Source organism: Melospiza melodia, unplaced genomic scaffold, assembly GCF_035770615.1.
Source record: "Melospiza melodia melodia isolate bMelMel2 unplaced genomic scaffold, bMelMel2.pri scaffold_34, whole genome shotgun sequence".
Lineage (NCBI taxonomy): Eukaryota > Metazoa > Chordata > Aves > Passeriformes > Passerellidae > Melospiza > Melospiza melodia.
The window spans coordinates 3,966,384-3,972,550 of NW_026948659.1; positions in this window are offsets into that span (position 1 = coordinate 3,966,384).

Consider the following 6,167-nt stretch of genomic DNA (forward strand, 5'->3'; position numbering starts at 1 on the left):
GCTCTCCTCTGCTCTCTTCAGTTCCCACCCCACTGAGCACAGAGCTCCTCTGTCCCTGTACAGTGCTCGTGTGCTTGCGGCCATGAGTGCCTGGACAAGAAGGACGGTTCTTTTCTACAGGAAGGAAATCACAGGAAGAGCCCCAGGGGTTTGAAGGCAGATCAGAGGCAGTCGCCAGAGGCCAAGGCCAGCCAGACCTGTCTGTCCTTGCAGCTTTTGTCTGAAATCAGCCCTTGGATATTTGTGGAGTTTTGAAAAGGGAATTCCATTTCAGCCATGGGTGCCTGGACCAGAATGACAGTTCTTCTCCACAGGAAGGAAAGGGCAGAGCCCCAGTGTTTTAAAGGCTGATTAGAGGCAGCTTCAAGGAGACCAAGGCCAGCCAGACCAGTGTTTCTTGGCAGCTTTTGTCTGGGAGGAATCCTTTTATAAATGAAATTTTGGAGGCCAAATCCCAGTTTTGTCCATGGGCCTCTGGACAAGGACAGTTCTTTTCCATAGGAAGGAAAGTACAGAGCCCAGGTGTTTCACAGGCAGATGAGAGCTGGCCCTCACGACGCCAAGGGAACTTGGACAGTCCTGGGAGCTATCCTTGGATATAAGGAATTTTGGAGGCAGATTTCCAATTTTGGCTATGGACATCTGCACTTGAAAGATGATTTTTCCATGGAAAGAAAAGCACACCCCCACAGTATTTGAAGGCAGATGAGAGGTGGCCCCCAAGATGTCAAGGCCACCCAGAGCTGTCTGTTCTGGCAGGTTTCATACAGGAAACATCCTTTGATATAAGTGAATTTGGACGTAGAATCCCAATTTCACCCATGAACCCCTGGAGGAAAAGGAGAGTTCTTTCCCACAGGAAGGAAAGCACAGAACTCCAGGGCTTCAGGGACAGCAGAGAAGCAGCCCTCAACATGCCAAGGTAAGCTGGACCAGTCAAGCCAAGCCAAACAGAACTTTTTCCATGTTCTTGGATCTTTGGGGCCTTGCAGCATTACAACTGCGCCTTGGTTCCATGAGGCCTTGTAGTATCACAACAGATCTTTTTTTTTTTTTTTTCCACAAGGCCCAGCAATACCACAATGGTCTTCTTGGCTCTGCAGTGGCACAATGGCCCCTTTCTTCCATGAGGCCTTGTAGTGTCTGACAATGGCCCTTTGGTTCTATTGGGGCTCCCAGGACCACAATGGACCCTTGGTTCCTCAGGGCATGGCTGTAGTACACTGGCCCTTTGCTTCCATGGTTCCCTGCAGTGTCACAAAGAGCTGCTTTGTTCCACAAGGCCCCGCAGAGCCCCTTGATTCAACGAGGCCTAAAAGTGCCAGAATGGTCTCCAGGATTCCATGAGGCCCTGCAGTGTCACAAGGGCACCTTGCCTCCATGAAGCCCTGAAGTACAGAATGGCCTCTGGATTCCATTGGGCCCCTCACTGTCATATCAGTTTTTAGTTCCATGCAGCCCTGTAGTGTCACAGTGGTCTCCTTGGTTCTAGAGAGTCAGAATGTCCCCATGGTCTCATGGAGCCCCAATACGATCTCCTTGATTCCATGAGGCCCTGCTGTGCTACAATGAGCCCTTGGTTAATCAAGGCCCTGCAGTGTCATAGTGGCCCCTTGGTTCCAGTGGCTCCTGAAGTGTCATAATGGTCTCCATGGTTCCATGAGGCCCCAGAATGTCATGATGGACTTTTGGTTCCATGAGCTTTTGTACAGCCAACAACAGCCTCCTTGTCTCCACAGTGTCATAATGTAACCTTTGTTCCATGAGGTGCCTGGCCTACCACAGCCCTTCAGAGACATCCCCCTCAAGGTCCCCAACAGCCCTTCATGGCCCCTCAGAGAACCTCATAGCCCCTGAAAACTACTCCTGTCCCCCATGACCCCTCACAGTTCCATCATGGCCCCTCACAGCCACTCACAGCCCCTCATGGCCCCTCATTGACCCTCACAGCCCCAGTCCTGGGGCTCCTCCCAAAGGAGAAGGGGTCAGGCCATGCTTGTACTCGTTTTATTTTGGTCCCTTCACAGCCACGAGTAAAGAAAGGCTGAAATGGAGCCTTTCCCCAGCATTTCCCTCGGGGTTGACTGCGGGCTGAAGCTCTGTGCTGGCGCTCGCCCGAGCGCCACTATCCCTGCAGCCGCCAGGCCTTTGCTGTCCCCCCGTGTCCGTTCCCTACCCCCGAGTCCCGCCTGGCTCTGGCAGCAGCAGCAGCTGCAGCGCAGGGGCTGCCGGCCCGGCCCAGCCGGGGCTCCCGGCCAGGAGCAGCAGCAGCACCGGCCCCTTCCCACCTGCTCCTGCCTTGGCTCCCAAGGGCTTTTTCCAGCTCAATCTGGACTAGAGTAGCGATCACCCACACACAGCCCTGACTCTGCAGGGCCCACCTGTGCTGCCCTGAGCCAGCCCTCAGAGAAAGAAAGGATTGGGTTCCAGCACTGTTTTCAGCACTGTTTTACTCACCCTGAGGTGACCGCAGGAGGCTGCTGCTTGCTTTGCCTTGGGAATTGGAGATCGTGGCTGCTCTTGTCACTCTTCTGCTTGCCACTTGAAATTTATCTGTAAAACTGCAAATGCCTTTTTTGATCAGCTCTACTCAGAGTGCTTTTGTGATGGTGAATTTGGGAACCCTTCAAATCAGAGGGTTTTGGGAAAGCTGCAAAAGGCAGGCCTCAGAGACAGCAGAACTGTGATTAGAGCTAAGCGAAAGCCATAAGATTTGTCAGAAGAAAAATTATATAAGAAGTAGAAAGTAAGGACAAATAGAACAATGGATTTTGTATTAACGCTTGGTAGAATAGCTCCCTAAGCAACAGAAAAGTATATCTAGCGAGATATTGGGAAGTTCTAAGCTTGAGCTTTGTGCATTGTGTTTCAAGACTCACAAGCAGGTATTGTATTCAAAATAAGCAAGCATTATTTGAACCAAAGGTACATGCACTTAAAGTGGTTGGATAGAACTTCCATCAATATGCTTTTTATTTGTGAGATTGGTAAAAAAACTTTCAAAGTAAGTTGTTATACTGAGTTCTTTGTCTGCTGCTAAGGACACGAGCTGCTGGCATCTTCCCATTCTCATAACTATGTAATGATACTGATGCTGGAAAATAAACAGCTCAAGATGCGTTCCTTAGCAGTCCCGTCCTGTTGGTGATTTGTACATAGCCCCCGGCCGGCAATAGGTAAACTCAGGCATCATGATTAACAGATCTTGAAATGCTCTCAAGTCCCTCAGCACTAAGTCAAGTAGAATTAAAGCCACACAGGCCACATTTGCAGTGCTCAAACCCAGCCCTGTTGCTACTGCTGCCGAAATAGAATCAACTGACAGAGGCCATCACAGAAATTGCCTCTGGAATGTCAAATCAAATGAAAAAATCCACCAGGAGGAAGAGAAACCAGAGGGTCTTGACTGACTTCATTCTCTCTTCTCCCGAGCAGCAGCAGCAAATGGAGATGTGCAGAGGTATTTCCAGCTGCTGCTGATCCCAGCTGGAGCCCAGCCTGATGCCCAGGCCCAGCGGGAAGCTGAGCCCAGCCCGGGGAGCTCCCGCAGTGTTGGGAGCTCAGCGCACGCGGGGCCAGGCCCAGAGCCCCGGGCACAGCCGCCCATTGCAGGGCAGCGGTGCAGACGGAATGTCCTGCGACCCAAACCTCCTGCTCCTGCCACACAGCGCCAGCGCTCTCCCCCTCCTCCTCCTCTCCCAGCACGGCACAAATTCCAGCTCGGTGGAGGCTGCCCCAGAGAGGGCTCAGGCTCCCGCTTCAGCCTCAGGGTCCCTGCAGAGGAACAGGGCATCTTTCAGGCACTTCCAAGCTCAGGGTTGCCATTTCATGGGGAATCTGGGATGAAAATGGCCTTGTTAGTAAGGACAAAAGCGGAGGGAATGGACTGGAAATTAATAGGAAAAGTGATCCTTTGTACAGGCAAAGCTCACTAAGTCATTCCCTGCATTTCTCCTTTTCAGATTCTTTCAGTCATCTCCTGAGAAATCCAGCTTGTTTTGGTGCCCTTCATGAACTGACAGTAACTCTTGATTTATATCAATGCATGAGATGTAGCAGCATCTGAACTGAACAATGAAACAAATTCCCTCTGTCAGCCCATTTTCATCTTCTACATTGCTTTCAAGATGTCCATGTGGTTGATGGAATGATTATCCCACAGCTCTCCATTTCTGGCTGCAGGCTCTGGAGATTCTTTCTCTGCATTCAGTCAGGCTTGCATTCCCTAACAATTCCTGGTAGCCCGTCATGTTTCCTTAGTGTAGAACAGTAACAATGAAAACCTCACCAATGCCACAAGTGCCCAGACCACAAGGAAAAGAAAGAACAAGCTGTAAAGTTCTTTAAACATTTCTCTTGCTTTGCTGCAAGAGTCATGCTGCACACACAGTGTGGAAAGCCAAGAGAAGCTGCAGCTGGTGGCACATCTTGTGACAGAAGCTGCACCTTGTTCTCCAGGAAAGGTTCTTGGAAAGAGCAAACAGGACTGTGGAGAAGATTCTGGAAGAACTGAAGCAGTTTTTAGGAAATGAAATGAAAACAGAAAAAACCATACCAAGATGTATTACTCTATTTATTTTTATGCTCCCCTTTGCACTACTTCTCTGTCCCATTAATCTCAAAAGGATCTCACTTCTAAGATACATGACTTGGCATGTTTTAGACACTGTAAAATACCATGAGCTATACAGTTTGCCTTCCCCAGCTTTTTCTTTTCTTTTGGAAAGCAATGCTGGAGAGGTAAATGCAGTTGTAATATATGGTAGGGATAATTCATGCTCCAAATGTATGTGTCTGACCACCCCGGCCGGGAGCAGCTGTCTATTTAGGTTCAACAAGTTCCCTGACACAAGTTAAGATAATGACTGATGCTTTAACGTAAGAATAGATGCTTCCAGGGCGATGATAACTGGTATCCCGAGTCATCGGGAGCCACCCAAGAGCGATTATTGCCTTGCCAATTGCATCTATCAAGATAGTCAGGGGCACCAAACTGATACATCTGAATACATGGCTTGCCGGAGCTGATTGACACAAGTGGCACACCTGGACCCAGCTTTTGTCCACCTCTGCATATGGAAAGAAACAAGAATGCATGTGAAGAGATACAAAGAAAATTTGGTCATCTTTGCCTCAGGCAGAATAAACTGTATAAAACCTCACTGCAAGAAGCAGCGTGCATGAACGGGGGAGTCTCTGACACTCGAGAGGTCAGATCCAGGCTCACCCAGCGCCGAACACAGGCTCAACGCTGTCTCTTTGGCTGTAGTGGTTATGAAGACCGAAATTTGGTCACGCAGACAAATTAAGAAATCTTTACTAAATTTTTGATAAATTTTGGGTCACGATTTGATCATTTATAACAATCTGGTGAAACCCGAAGCGATTTGAATTTGGGGTTTGGGACCCCTTCCTGCCCTGAAGGCACCTTGGGGATTTCAGCAGTCTGAGCGGGATTGGAGTCCACGAGACCAATTAAAAATCACCGAACCAAAACTGGAGCCACAGCTAAAGAGGGATAAGATGGGCCCCGCTCTCAGGAACTCGGCAAGATCCAGGGGATCTCCAAGCCCGAGGTGCTTTTTTTTCCCCTCGGAAACCAACGTGCATGAAGAATCCATGTGGGAAAAGGAACTGTGAGTATTGCGTTGTTGAGTGGGGTGGGACCGAGTTATTATGAGATGTGAGACTCTGTCACAAAGCAAGTGTGGACCCCACAGTCGCAGTTCCACCATACCGTGAGGGACATGGTCGTCAAGGGGGAAGCAGACGCTTTTCCTTAACACACGTGGGACCTGGGACTCATAGAAAATTCAAGGGGGGAAATTGGTCATGGTTCGGTCAGAAAGGGATAAACGACAGTCCTGGAAAATTTCAGGAGTCCATCAACCTTCTGATCCAGAGAAAACAGGAAAGAAAACCGGAGATCAGTCAAAAAGTCAGCGGAATGGTTCTCCATTTGACTGAGTAAGACTGGTGACATTTTGAAGATTCAAGGAAATCAACATCAGACAAAGAGTCAGGACTCGTGACGAGCATCCCAGCTGGAGGAGACAAGGTGAGAAAATTCGCAGGAGGGATTTTTGGAAAAATGAGGTTGGGAAAAAGCAGGTTCTGGAGAAAACCCGAGGAAAAATCTCCCCAGGGTCCCAGGAAAGTTCTGCCAG